At 37.0% G+C, this 15,560-nt stretch overlaps 1 protein-coding gene across 1 annotated transcript in view; it reads left to right on the top strand.

Annotated features, from left to right (window-relative positions):
- Positions 1 to 3,556: 3,556 nt before the first annotated feature.
- The window catches only part of SHISAL1 (shisa like 1), a 103,713-nt gene continuing 91,709 nt past the window's right edge, over positions 3,557 to 15,560 (top strand). The window contains exon 1 of the mRNA XM_057427122.1: positions 3,557 to 3,702. The gene's annotated coding sequence lies outside the window, so the exon portion shown is untranslated. The remainder of the gene's footprint in view (positions 3,703 to 15,560) is intronic.

A 15,560-nucleotide genomic window follows, 5' to 3' on the forward strand; every position in this document is an offset into this window, starting at 1 on the left:
AAGTGCTCTGACAACTTCTTCAAATACTGTAGTCTAGTTAACATCACCTAAGGAAAATAACTATTTTTTAATTTAGCTTCAGTTGCTAAAAATTTATTCTGAGTATGAAGATTGGACGATAAAAAAAAATTGATTCAGTTAATATCCACACATTTTAGATATTTGAATCTGCCATTCCTACTTGAGGTGAGCTGATTGGCTTTTATAATTTTAAAGTATTATTGTAGTAAGTGAGCATAAATATTGACATCACATAAGTCTGAAATGGGATAAACATCTATCCAGTCACTGCAGCAAGTATGCTTTACAGAACTGAGCCTGAGATTTTCCAAGAAATTACCACCTATTTTTCAGCCGGGCATCCTAATCAAAATCAGGGAATGGTCAACCTTTGGGTAAATCAACAAGTGCTGAAATACTTTCAGATGCAGGACCGTGCACTCTGTCACCCCAGCCTAATTACAGATCAAGAATTCTGGGCTACATCATCTCTTAATGAAAGCCCAACACTGGCCCCTGTGCTCTGTGGCTTTTGCTCTCTTTGTGGAAGGTTAAAGTCCTGAATACCCTTGAACAGTAGCAAAACTCCTAATCAGTAACACATCTGTTGTTATACCTAGTCTCAGAACAAATCACTGTGGGACTGCCAAGAGGTAATAGAAACTGCATTTTTACGGGTTAGTGTCCTACAGTGATCTTAAGTTCTGACTGAAGGCAATGGCAGTTAATGGGTTTGCTTTCTGTGTGGATTTTTTAGCATCGAGTAAAGTAATACTCATGCAGTAGCTTTTTTCCCCTCTCCCTTTGCCAAAGTGTTGATACTGTCGTGCTCTTTTTACTGAGTACACTTAGAAAACTTGTGGAAATTTAATTATTGGTCAAGTTTGGCTGAACTTGAACAGCTCATAAGCTATTGCTAGAAAGACAAGATAAGCAAGCACACAAAAACTAGGAGTAAAGAAATTTCCTTAGGGAATCAGCCTAAAATCTTAATAACCACACAAAAAAAATATTCTTGTATTTGTTCTCTGTCTATTCAACGTGCATGTATTTCAGCTTGAGGAAGGTATCTTGAATATACACGTTGGCATCAAATTGCGACCCCTTTTTACAGTGGTTTGTTAATCATTTTTTTGTGATAAATATTTTGTATAGATATTGATAACCCTAATTTTCTAAGTTCATTTATGACACTTTGTTAGCAAGTTTAGCAATCTTAACTGTTTAGCTGTCTTAACATGTTAAATTTACAACTTCTTTGAATTTTTGGATTCTCAAAAACTTCCATGAGCAGTGCAGGCATCTGCAAAGTAAAATTATGTTTACTGGCAGTATAAATGTTTTTCCTCTTTACCTTTTCTAAGTTTTTAGGGATAGTTAATGGCACCATAGCAGTTTGCAGGCCACATGTAGAAATGGCTACTCCTTATTTATCCATTTTTTTTTCCATTTGATTATATTGTGTTTATATTCAGCCAAATCTTGAAACTATTCTCAGCTAAAGCCTGAGCAACATTTTATAATAGTTAGGAAGATTTTGTGTGTGTGTGTGTGTCTTTTGCTTTTCAAGAAAACCTGTACTCCCTTGATCTGAATCAGGCCAAGTATATGTGCTGCTGTGGGAAGTGGAACCAGTCTCTGGAAATCAGATTGAAAACAAGGAGGGTAACAGCAAAATATTTCCAGGAGCAGTCACATTTTAATAATGATTATATCACAGTATAATGCTGACTAACATTGTACAGTGACAAGTACACAGGACTGTTGTGGAAGTAGTTCTGGTCTTGTTCATGTTAATGGGAGTTTTACAACTGACTTCAGTGGAATCAGGATTTATGTTTGGGGTTTTTTCTTTTGTTTGGGTGGGGTTTTTTTTGGTTGTTGTTGTTGCTTAAATTACTGTTTTTTTCATATTTACACCACTAGACACCATAGAAGACTGACAGAATTCCAACATACTCTGCTTTTGCTAGTATTGCTGTTCTTCCTCCCTTTTTCTCTGAGTGGTTTTTAAGTTCAGTATAATGCTTCACAGCTATCCTTTATTTAATTTCTTATCTTTATAGACAGACTGCATGCATCCTGTTACTGTTCACATGGTAATTACAGACTTCTTTTCTTCTGGGCAGACAGTAAATATATTGTTCTTTTCGTGTTTGGATGTGGAGTCTGGAGTAGCCCTGAGGTCATCCAAGATCCATGAAGGAGCAGCAATAGCAGCTATGCCTTGGCTGGCAGCTAAAAACTGTTCTGTATCAGCCTCTTTAGTGCAGAAGTGGTTAGGTTGGGGGTCTGGTAATGACATGAAGAGCCTTTTCCAGAAACATGCTGGAAGGGGGCTCACAAGAACATCTTGTTAAAATTCCACTTTTATAAGTGGAAATTTCTTTGCTTCAGAGATTCAGTCCCTTTACATGTATCATTTAATCATGACTATGAAAGTTGCCTTATCTCTGAGTCAATAAAGATATTTTGCCTTCTGACATTGTATTGTATTTAAAAAAAAAAGAAAAAGAAAAAGAAAAAAGAAAAAGAAAAAGAAAAGAAAAAGAAAAAAGAAAAAGAAAGAAAAAAAGAAAGAAAAAGAAAAAGAAAAAGGAAAAGAAAAAGAAAAGAAAAAAAAAGAAAAAGAAGAAAAAGAAAGGAAAAGGAAAAGGAAAAGAAAAAGAAAAAGGAAAAGGAAAAAGAAAAGAAAAAGAAACGGAAAAAGAAAAAAAGAAAAAGAAGAAAAAGGAGGTGATATAACACACCAAAATTCCCAGCAAAAGGAATCAAATTGTGCATTTCCCAAGAGCATTAACATTCTTGATTCCCCAAGTAAAGTCCCTCATCTCTCATGTCTAAAGTCACAAATTAGTCTGTGAAGAACACCATCAAAACAAAGGGTATTTTGGCCCATAAACTGATTGCACATTGGTGGTCTTTTCTTTATTGGTTGTGTCAGGGAGATGACAAAAAAAATCTATTATTAAAGCTAATAAGTAGGGAAATCACTATCACCACAGTCCTGCTTTCACCCATTAAAGGAATCCCATTTGTACTAATTAATCACTGATAGCACGCTGAACATTAAACTAATCAAAGAGAAAATACAGGGTGAAATTCTGGTCCCACTGGAACCACCGGAAGTGTTACAAGTTCTGCTGATTTCAGAAGGGTGAAACATGGAGATTTCATTTGGGCCTTTGCTCAGGGATTGCACATCTTAGAGGCTAGCAGGCATAGCACTGAGAAATGCCTACTTAAACTTAGGTTCCCAAGTGCCCATGTAGGCTCTGAAATAAATGGCCTAATTTTCAAAAACCTTGAATACTTTCTGGCTGGTGCTGATGAGACCATTCCAATGAACAGTCACTGTAGCTCATCCTAATGTACACAGACCAGTGAATATTTATCCCAAGTAAGCACATTGTTCACCTTTTTCATATTTCAAAGACATTGCAAAAAGCTTTGAGTAAAAAAAAGTTCTTAAAAAAAAAAAGCTTATAAAAAGCGATATTATTGAACTCACTTTTTCTCTTTGTTGTTTTCTTTCATTATGTTCAGGTATGAAATAAAATGAGGATTCAGAACTTGACTGCAGAATTACAAACAGATAAGAATCAGCAATCGGTTCCCTGCTGTATGGCCTAGATCTTCCACTGGGAATGCAACAAAAAAAACTGAGTCTGGAGCATGACTTGAACATACAGATGAGAAAAGGTATTCAGTATTGTATCAAACTCTCTTTTTTTTTCTCTGCACTGTAGGAAAACATTCTCATTATCAAAACTGGTGTCCTTCACAGGCTGATGATCAGTGCTGCTGAAACAACAAGTAGGAATCTTCCCTAAGTATGAACAAAAACTCATTGTGGTGATGGGAGGAGGTTGAACTTATATGTAAAATATAAGTAAATAAAGACAAAAAAGGATTCCTGGAAGGCATTAAGTCCCTTTAAAAGCAGGTCAGTGTTATAACACAGTGATCATAGGTCAATAAAGAAAATTTTCAAGTTAGTGCCTTAGTTGATCCTTGGTAGCTTTATACAAATAGACAAACCCAGGTCTGTTGTGTAAAATTTAACACAGATTGATTTCAATCCCTGGTTTTTGAAAAGTAACAGTCATCTACCTCCATGTGTGTTTACTTAATAAGATCTAACCTGCTATTTAAACTGTTGTGAAAGTGGCTTAACTGAAAGTCTGTTTAAATTGAACCATTGCAGTCTTGTGTAGATGCACTTAAATCGATGCATAGCTGCTATGTAAAATTCCACCTTTGAATTAAGCTAAATCAACATAAGCCTGTTGTCAATCAGTTTAACTGTGTCCACATGTGTATTTGCTTCCTGTTTAATGAAATTGATTTAAAGAAACAATCCTAGTGAAACCACTGCCACTTTCTTTTTGCAGTCAAAGCCTGTATTATGTTGATTTATTTGGAACTACAACTCCTCTGGCATACATATTGAATAGCCAGCATAGCTCTGCAGTTGCAGTGTTAAATGTCAGCAGAAGCAAAGTATCTCCCAGCGACAGCAGTGTAAAAGCATACACTAATATTTTAAAACTACGAACAAAACTTATCATCACATTTTCTTTGGAGAACTTGCATTCTAGCTTGTTTGGGGAAGCCTTTTAAATTATTTTTTTCTCCAAAATCAGAAAAACAAATTAAAAGTACCATTGTTTTGGGTTTTTTTTATGTTCCCAAATGCTGCATGCTTCCCAGGATCTCAGATAGAATGTTCAATTAGGCAATTTTAAAGCCTGTCAAAGTTGTAGACAATACAAGTCCAGACAATATAATATAGACATAACACATTCAAGTGAGTGTTACAGTTATAAAATGAGACAAGATGTGCATAATAGGGAAAGGAGTGAATCGAGGGCAGGGGGGAAATGGAGGGCTGAAATTCCTTCAGTCTCAGTGGTTCTTAAACAATTGTATCTAGTGGTATGCTCCAAGTGGTTTTGAATTTGTGTCATTGCTCTCCAGGGTGAAAAGCTGCTCTTCCTATGCTCTTCATTCAGAACAGCCTAACACCCTTTTTTCTGCTCTGGACTCAAGCTTATTTCTCTGTTTTCTGTAAATTCATACACTTAACGCAGACGTGACCTCTGCAGCTCTTAAAATGCAAAGTCATTATGGCCTGAAATAATAGCAAATAAACATAGTAAAAGTGATTTTTCATTAAATGTTTGTCTACTAAAGACCACTTTAATTCTTGGGTCTCTTTGTTCCTTCAGCAGCCTGATAGCTGGACAATACTTAACCAGTGCCCTATTTCCTTTATTATGGCACTCTCGGGCATTAGAGAAAAGGCCTTTGCCAGCTCAAACTCTGTAATGTGTCTGGTGAAGTTGATATTTATATCTTTGTATGAAGCTGTCTGCAGGCCATAAAAAAGTCTCTTACTACAACACACGCTCTGCTACTGGGACCTTCTCAAATGATGATCTGTTTCCATAAAGAGCTTCAGGCTGGTGCAGTTGATCATTAGCAATTGTAGAGCATTCTGCAACCTGTGACAGTCCAGGAGTATCTAATCTTGTTTTCTAATTTCAATTACTGCTACAGTAGTAAAGGCAGCAATTCAGAACACTGTAGCATTGGGAAAGGGAGAACAATCAGCCACTCTGCCTATAATAGTGTGGATGTCTTCAAATGTTAGGGTGCTAAAATCACACAGAATCACACAGGAGACTTCTACAAATGCTAGTAATTTCTTTTTAATAGGTTAGGAGGGTATGTGCAGGCAAGAAACAGAAAATACAGAGATGTTTATGTAGAATATTCATTTTTGTACTTACAAATCTTTCTGCAGCAGCTCAGGGACAGATGACGCTCCCCAGTCACCTGACTGGGGGAAGTCAGGGTTTAAATAAGGCTTCTCTAGCTATTTAATATTTCTTGGCAGTTTGTTACCTTGGTCCTTAATTGCATTTGTTTCCCTGTGGAGATTCCTTTGAGAGACACTCTCCATCACATGGCTGCTGGAAGATTTCCAGCAATTCACAGCTTTCCCAATTAATTTCAGACTCAAATATTGACTCATTTTGGGAATGAAGTGATAATATAACTGAATTTCTGGTTTGGGAGTTGGATATATGTACCATGAGATATTAATCAGTATATACTATTAATTCATGTCCCATCGGATGACTCTGTAATGTCTGCTGTCTAGATGAATTCTCAAAGCTTTTGCTTCAGAAGCAAATAAAATGGAATCATGTGATGATGGCTTAATACTTCAGAAGATAATGAAAGTGTCAGAGGCTCTTTAGCTCCTGATGTAAGAAGCTGGTGAGAATATAAGATACGAATGCTGGATTTAAACACAGGCTGAAACCCAAAAATTTGTGTCTGATGGAAGATAAACCCCAAACTATCATGTTACAATCATTGGGCTGCATGCAGTGGTACAAATAAGTTGTCAATCGCTGTCAATTTTTTCAACAAATCCAACTTAATTTGGATGCAAAACTCAAAAGCATTTTCAGGATCATTGTTAGGACTCATTTTGTCCATATCAGTTGCTAACCAGTCATCTGCTATAACCGTTGAAAAGAGATACCAATTTGAAGTTGCAATATAGCGTGGCATCCCTGCTTTAGTCAGGGAGCACAATATTAAGGCTTTCCTCAGTGTCACCCTCTGAAAATAACTCTTAAACTGTTCAAGCAGCTTTTAAGAAGAAAAAGGTTAAAGAGTGGTGTGTGGATCCCTGTGACAATGTCCTCCAGGCCATTTCCCTACTTTCAGATTCTTGACATAATCATAGAATCATAGAATCCTCTCACACGATGATGAAAGTTCCTGTGCTGTGCTAAAATAGCTCCTGGCAATTTTTTAGTATCCCCAGTGCACCAGTGTGCTCATACCCAGTGGGTCCTCATGTTCTGAGAATTGAAAAGGTTCTTTCATTTCATCAGAAATCTATGGATTATGTTAATAATTTACTATTATATTTCCTATCATAGAGGGATACTGTTCTACCAAGAAGGGCTGTTTAATCAGGCCTTTTAACTTTAATCAGCTGAGAAATGCCTACTTTTTCAACTAATTCCTAGAAACAATGTCTGTCCATAAAGGAAGAATTCAGCCTGACATTAATGTACTTTTTGGAAATCATATTGCTGTTAGAAGTTGTTACGGATCTGGAAACAGAGCCTGCAATAGAACACAGGGGGGTTGCTTCTTTCATTTATTTTCCTCTGTAAAATTTTTGAAATATGTATCTGACAGAAGTGCATAATCCCCAGAGAGCCTATTCCTCAGATGTGTTTCCATTCAGAACATTAGATACGCTCAGTCAGAGAAAACAGTTGTAGAAATACCAGAGACAGCTAGAAAATTAACAAGCCCTTGCGAAGCAGAAAGAAATCTGTGCAAGCACACGCCCTAGATAATATCAAAGGTCAGATTAATCTCCATGTATTGGATATATGAACTTCCAGGTATTATTCATCTTTACATGTTTTTTGCCTGCCTATAAATGGAATCAAAGTGCCAAAGTAACCATAGCAGCCATGTGTGTAATTTAATATATATATGTAAATTGAATACATTTTTAAAAAGTATAAAGCTAGAAAGGTGAACACGTAATATACATATAGATCATTGATCCATTAGATCCATTTGCACCTTGATTTCAGGGCCCTGAGGGCACCACCAAGCTCTGCAACCTCTTCTCCCGCCCACCCCAGGTTTTGGCTTATGTGACACAGGCAGGTGGTGTTGGGCCAGACCACTGGGAAAGAAGCTACTTAGGAGGAGGAGCTGAAAAGCCTTGCTGGAGACTTCCCCCTTAACTTGGGAGCCAAATTTAGCTCAAGCCTCAGCCTTGGTCCTTGTTTGAGCTATACTACAGCAATGACCTGTCTGGCCATGCTCCCTGCTGATTCTGACTGTGTCTTTGTGACTTGACTTCCTGGCTTGGTGCCACAGAGCTGCCCTGTCATTGTAGATATGTTTGGGAATCATGGGACTCTTGTCTGACATCAAATAACATCAGAAGACCTTCTCAGCCACCCTTGCACTGGTACCATGGCTCTGACCCCCTACACTGCCCCAGCCTGCCTTTCAATTGCCCTCAGCTCCCTGAAACCTGACCTTGTTGCTCCTTGACATTAAGTAGTATCTCTTCATTCATCTGCCAAATACCAAATTGCAATGAAAAAAAGCAGCACTCAGCATCTCAAACAAGCTAACTAATGTGTGTTTGAGATGGAGGCAGAGGTGAGATAATCTGAGAAAATGTGACATCCTGGTCAGGAGTTTTTCCAGGACTTAGCATCTTCTATGATCATTTGGTATTTCTCTCATGGTGGGATAGCAAATACCTGTAGAGACATGGAAAATGGAAACTTAGAAAAATTGGTGGGTTTTAGCTGATGTCAAAATATTCCTGCCTATTTTTGCATCCTTTTAATATGTTTGCTAGGTGCAGCATAGAAATATTTGTAAAAGAGACTTAAGCTTGAGCTAAAACATTTGACTGTTGAAGCTGTGTATCTTCATCAAGAGACTTCACATGAAAAGTTTATTACCCTTCACATATAAAAGTCAGGTAGAAATAACTGAAGAAAAACAAGCTTATTACCACAAATTGTAAACTTCTGTATTAAGGCTCCTGGTAACGCATTTCATGTGCCATGTTGTTATATTCTAGGTCTGAGTGGTTTTGAGAAGCTCTGACTAGAAAACAGGGACAGGAAATCTCAGATCCCAGGTGAGAAGGGGCGGGAAAAAAACTGGGCCTGTGGAAAAGAAGGGGTGAGTATGAGCAAAATGGGACCATTTGAGGCTAAAAAAAAAGATAATAAAAGAAACACAAAGAAAAGCTGTAGATAGGTAGAAATCACAGCACTCCATAGCTCAGCAACCTGCACTGTCTTTGTTTCCTTTCATCATCCCCATCAGTGCATCATTCAGATTATTCACACATCACATGATGCCATTTTGCAAGAGCAGCTCTCTTCTATGTTTCCAACACATGGAGTTGCAAGCCTCTGTGGATCTGAGAAACCAGACAGGATGGCACAGAGAAGGTTTCTGCAGGCATTCCATTTCAAAACCAAAGTTAGTGCTTTCCTGCAGGGAAACCATCTCTTTGGTGTACTTCAGCGCTGAGATAACACTGTACTATCAGCAAACAAATTATCTGTATTGATCTGTCCAGTTAGGTGTGCCTGCCAACATGTCATTAACTCCCTGCTACAGCTAGTCACCAAAGACACCTGATTGTGTAACTGGTAACACAATTTAAATGCATCCTTCATACCAATTCCCATAACAACCCTGTGGAATCCAATACTCCTTTTACTCTCTTCCCTGACCATTTCATATTCAACCAGGTAGTAAACTTGCTATACCTATTCCAGGACATAATGAAACATTCCCTTTGAGCAGAAAAGGTTACTAGATATGTTAGTCACAGACACTGGTTAAGTTTTTATATACAAGTAGGGTAGACAACTGTAACAACCACAAGGAACTTGGTGTAAAACAAAGGGAAAAAAAAGGACAACTAAAACTTTTTTTCTGTTTTCTGCAAAGGATGTGCTTTGTAACCAGCTTTGAATTAAAGCTGGGCTGAGAAGTTCATAGAAAAACATGGTCTCGCCTGCTTAGCATATTTCCTTGAAAAGTCAGATCTCTCTTCTTGCTTGTCTTTTGCCTAAATCTTTAAACACAGCTGTCTTAATACTTTCTCAATACGCTGGGTTCCCTAACATTTTTCTTTTAATCACTGTCTAACAGCATTCATTTCTTTTTCATTTTTTTTTTAGGGGAATTTGGAAAATGTTCCAATCAGTTCCTGAGGTTTAGCATTCAGTGTTGGTTTTAAGTCAGCAACCTACTATTTTATTTAAAAAGAAATTTAAAAAGTGATTTAAAAATTTTTACTTTTATCTAAAAGGGTAAAATCTTCAAGGAGTGGGGAGGGGCATAGTTTCAGAGGCTGCTTTTCTCTGTCCTCTCAGGAACTCTGGCAGTTGCAGAATGGCCTCTTTTGCAGTTCTCCAATAGGCTGGATTTAACATATCTCTGAATGTTTCTCTTCAGCTGGCTACAAAACTCTTCACCCATAATTCACCCATCATCACCATTCTCCCTTTGATGTCATTTTTCCATAGTATTGGTGTTTACAGGACTTTTTGTCCATCAAGATTCCTGGTGCTGAGTGTGAATGGATGTGGTACAGAAAACACCACAAAATCAGAAGAAACAAAGGGAAATCTTAAAACAGTATGCAGTTCAGCAGTGGAATTGCTTGCCCCAGGAAACTGTGGATGACAACAACTTACACAACTTAAAGAGGGCATTTGACAGGCAAATACAAGAGAAACACAATTGAAGGTTGTTGACCACAAAGGATGCCTCTGAGCCACAGACTGTTAGAAATTGGAAGAGCTTGCAGAAAAGCATCATACCATGTTTGTTCCAATACTTGTGCTTCTCAGTACGCAAGTATTTCCGGTTACTGCTGGAGACTCGGTACTTGCAGAGATGGACCTTTGGTCTGACCCAACAGGCAGTCTTACGTTTCTAAGCAAGTAACCATCTTAACCAGAGTGGGAGATTAATGCATTTATTTTTGGCTTGGGTTCTTTTCTGGAATGGAAGGTCAAAGTCCAAAATAGGACATAAAGAATGATGGACAGAAGTTCTCCTGGAAGGTGTTGGGGTTTTCTTCATGTTGAAACCTCAAATACCAAATATGTTTGGGTTCTTTAAATGCAGCATGTCTTCCCATTTCATCTTACCTTTTTTTCTCTCCTTAATCTAGATTTACATATGTATTTTGAGAGCCCTGGATTCCTTTAAACTAACTTCAGGTACCTAACTAAAGAATTTCTATTTGGATCAAGGTCACTGTAAGGCCCTTTGCAGTCAATGAAGAATGCTAGGCACCTCCAGCTGGTGATTCATGTCAAAGGTGGGCTGCATCTCCCTCAGGAATTATGAATTAACTATATAGCATGACCTTGTTTCTAATTTAAGCAGCTGAGTGTCTAATTTGTCAAGGCCTCAAGTTAGGCAGGAACAGAATTTACTATCCTTTTATCTTAAATCCTTTTAGAGATTTATTATGTGCCTGTGTCATGAAAAGTCATCAGCTCTTTCAAACTTCTAATCCACAGAAACCACATGACAGCTGTGACATGAATATAAAATTAAACTCTACAATGAACAAAAAATAAAGCAGATACTTGGGAACCTCCATTTCCAGATAGATAGTTTTAGTATACAAAAAACTTTATCAGGATAAAACAGAACAAGTTTAATAGGCAGAATAGAACATACATAATACCACTTACAATCAACATTTTTGCACTCTACAGACAACAATGTTGGTCCTGTTATGATATATAGCTAATCATCCTTCATTTTCTAAGTACGGGAAGAAGGAGCCATAAGGATTTTATTTGCCATACTATTGTTATATCTGTTTATATTGGAATTCTTTTCTGATTTAGTAATCAAGCTAATTTTGTACACAATAAAATGTTGTCATGATAACTTAATTTTGCATTTTCCTAGGAAAGAAAAGCAGACGCATGATATTTCCTGTAAGCAATCTAATGGAATGTAAATCATAAAAAAGAAGAACTTAACAATTCTTACTTGTAATGCACACAGATTAACATTAGTTAATGTAGTTTTCCTTTTAAAAGCATGCAAATCTTACACTATTGCTTCTACCACCAGCAGCAGAACTCAAGCCATTATTATGAATTTTACTTCTCATGAATTTCATTAGATGAGCAAGAGCAGTTCTGAGTTCTCAGCTTTGGCAATATCCACACAAAAGAGTATCAGAGTTAAATGCTGTTTCCCAAGAACTTAACAATTCAGTTTTCATTTTATGAAGAGATGATTCATATGTACTTTGTACAGTGTTTTCATTGGAGGTTTTTCCAGAAGGGGTTTTTCTTAGTGATGCTTTCTTGTTTCTTCTATCTGGAATGTTTAGTATTCTCATTTTGCAGAAGAGAAGCCTCTGTTCAAGTATTCTCAGGTTTATACGCTGAGGTTTACCCCGGTTCTTCATTGATGTTGGCCATTTCTCTTGAGATTGTCAGAAAGCACCAACTGGCACAGGTCTTCATATAAATGAAGACTTCATACAGGTGGTCAAGCTATAAAAATTATTTGGGAAGGTTATGTTAGGGTCCACTCCAGTCCCTCCAAAATAAACTTTCATGTACACTAATGACTTTTCATTCCAGAAGAAACCTGTCATGGAATGGGGCACAGCCTCAGCTTAACAGTGAACCCCAGCACTGGATCAATATATCTCAGCCTTGACTGTTCATAGCATAAATTGATATATATCATTGCAGTAGTATAAAGAGATACCTGGCCTAGATACCTCTCTCTGCTACAAGCAATGTAGTTTTCTTAGCCTGGTACTTCACTTGGGCACTACACAGCTCAGCCAAATGTGCATTCAGGTCAGTGAGATGAAAATGGCAGTTTTATTGTTAAGTAACTTTTATGGCTTAGAATGATCAGAATGAGGAGTTTTAACAGAAGCTGAAAAGGATATTGAAAACGTTTTCAGACTTTGGCTATTCTGAAGGTCCTATCTCACACCTTTCTTCTCTTCTTTAGAAACCTAAGTGCTCTGTTGCAATCACATAGAGAAACTTCCCATGGGAAAGCAAGTAACTGGTCTTTGCCAGAGTAACGGAAAGTGAAGGGTTTTTCAAGTCCATTTGTGTAAGAAGCTATTGACCTTTTCATACTCAATGAGCAAGAAACATTCCACAAAAAAAAAAAAAAAGGAACAAAAGTTGGTCTGTGGTGTCAAATATTAATTAAACAAACCATTCTTCTGCTTCTTCCTGAAGAAAGGCTTTTGCTGCACTGAAATGTGGCTCCTGTTGCAGATCTTGTTTTGCTAGTGAGGAACAGTTGCTGCATAAGTAAGTTCTTGCATAAAGTTTGAGATGCTACCTAACAGAACGGTATCTGCTTTCTTAAACACCCTTTCAACATGGTTTCTCTGTGATATGGCTCAGCTCATTAGCTAATCATAAAGAGAATAAAAGTGAGTTTGCTTAAGAAAGAGCTAAACCTGTTCTAATTTCAATTTATTTATACACAATCTGTGCTGCCAGCAGCAGATTTACTTTTTTTTTGTGGGGGGAGAAATGAGGGAGACAGTGTTTTGAATACAACTATATCCATTTAGTTTGCATGCCAGTTAGAAGAAAAATCGTTTTCCTTCCTCTTAGATTTCCATGCAATTTCTCTTTTTAAACTTCTTTCTTTTTTTCCCATTTGTGCCTTCTTGGAAATTTTATTGCAAATCAGTATTTAAAGTCTCCCAAGGAAGATAACATTCTGAATACAAAAAAAGAAGCTGTTATGATAAATGTCTTCCAAACATATTTATTTTTATGAGAATATAATCACAGAAGTTTTCTTCAGTGTGTTAAAACTCAGATCCTCATATGCCTCTGAGTTTGTCAGTATATATAAAAATTAAGGAGCTTTATACACGTCATGGCTATACACTCCTGCTTTCATCTGTAATTTCAAGCATTTCAGGTACTGGAGGCACCAGCAGTGCTTAAGCTATGAGCTCTTTGAGAAAAGCTCTGTTTTATCTGTTCTGCAATTGTACAGTGCCTGCCGTAGCTTGATCTGGATCTCTAGCAGAGACTCAGAGACAATATACAATAGGAAATTACAATGAGGAAACCACTCAGTTTTCTTGAGACTGAAGACTGTCACTCTGCACCAGCATCTAAGCAGTTAGCATCATGCTCATGCTCATGGAGAGACAGAGGTGACGCTTGGCTTAGCAGCTTCACCACATTTGGAGCTCAGGAAATGATGAAATAATAGAAGTGGTTTCTCTTTTCTTTACAGGAAGGATCATCTTGTATAAGGCGCTACAGAGGCCCTCAGAGTTGTTGGTTCAGTTTCTGATTTTTTCTACAGATTTTTTGCAAAACTTGCTAGAAATCTTTCACTCCACATTGTCTTAGCAGTAAACATCTAAAAAGCAGATTTCGGCATTTTCTTCCTCTATTGTGATCTTTTTTAAGCACCCACATTATGAGTGATTCTAAATGAAGAGATTAGCTTCATTTGCTCAAGGTCTAACCCAGTGGGAGTCCAGTATCAGTGGGGATGTAAGGCTGTACTGTAGTAGAAATTATGGAAACATTAGTGGTTATTTGTAATCAGTTACATAATTCAAGGTTAGATATACACTCGGTGCTTTACAAATAGATGAGACATATTTCTAACCACAGAATGATCATAGAAAATGATGATGTACAGTATCTAGACTGGGGTGACTCATACTCATAAACTTTACTAATGATTTATTTACCAAAAATGCATTTATTCAATAGTCACAATTCTTCACTGATTTGGCTGATAGTTTAAAAACGGACAAAATACTGGAAACATAAATATTTTGCAATTCACTGTTTCCCAACAAGATTTTTCAATTTTTGCTTTAAATTATTCTAAAGCTGCCAATATTTAATTTAGAAATAAAAATAAAAAAAAATAAGGGAATGGGATTAAAGTATGAAAGATAATGCTTCTGGTCAGCCAAAATATTCAGTAATGCTGAATTTTTCCTTTTATAATCTGTGTTACTGAAATAACAAAAAAATAAATTATTGAGTTTAGCCCAGTAAAAATGCAAGGTAGCAGATGCTCAGCTAGTCTGGCTTAAAACAGGCAATTAGCAGTGAAGTTGGCGTACTCTGTTGGTTGGACTATTGAGCTGGCTGGATGTTCTTAGATTTTTTTATAAGCCAAGCTATTAAGAAACCGCCTCCTCGGATTTCAAGAGCTTTATTGCCATGAATATAAGAGCAAATGTCAAGAACAGAGTCAGCTTTCTCAAATAAACCATGGAGTGTCTCAAAATTTATACGGAGCTGTGCTATTGTCCACGTTTATGATTCAATGGGGTTTTTTCAACATTATTTTAGTATCAAGGATGAATTGGATTTTCATTTAATATAATGTCATGTTCCTTATAAAAGTCAACGTGGTAATAACATGATATTGTGTTTTATTTTCATATCCCTGTTATTATGTAGTATTTCTTTTTCTGAGATACTAATTATGTTTGACAATGCCTAGCGTATCAAGTAATAACTGCTATTCAATCGGAATTGAAAGGCTCAGTTCACTTTGACCAAATAACAAGCTTCTATTGCAAATATAGCCACATACATTTTAATGGGCTCATATTGATCATAAGGGGAGAAGACATTATTATCATTGAATCATATTACATGCTAGTCATCAGAAGTTACAAAAATGTTATGTAGGAGAAGACAGCATGCCCAGAGAGACAGTTCTCCCAATACAACTTTTTGGTGGTTTATTTCCTGGGTAAGCACAATGATTTAGTTGTCTGTGTCTGAAAGGGACGTTCTCCTCTGTGTTCTGACAATGTTACACCAAAGATACGCTTTCAACATAGGTCATCCAGTTTCTGACAGAGGCTGAGGTACTGTGCATGTACATGTTACATAAATGAACATAAAGTCAGTCATACTATTTTGTTTCCCTAAGTAAAAGTTTAT

The sequence above is a fragment of the Pezoporus wallicus genome, unplaced genomic scaffold (genome assembly GCF_028554395.1).
Source record: "Pezoporus wallicus isolate ANWC-B61680 ecotype Strahan unplaced genomic scaffold, APGP_CSIRO_Pwel_v1 scaffold_3294, whole genome shotgun sequence".
NCBI classification, from domain to species: Eukaryota; Metazoa; Chordata; class Aves; order Psittaciformes; family Psittacidae; genus Pezoporus; species Pezoporus wallicus.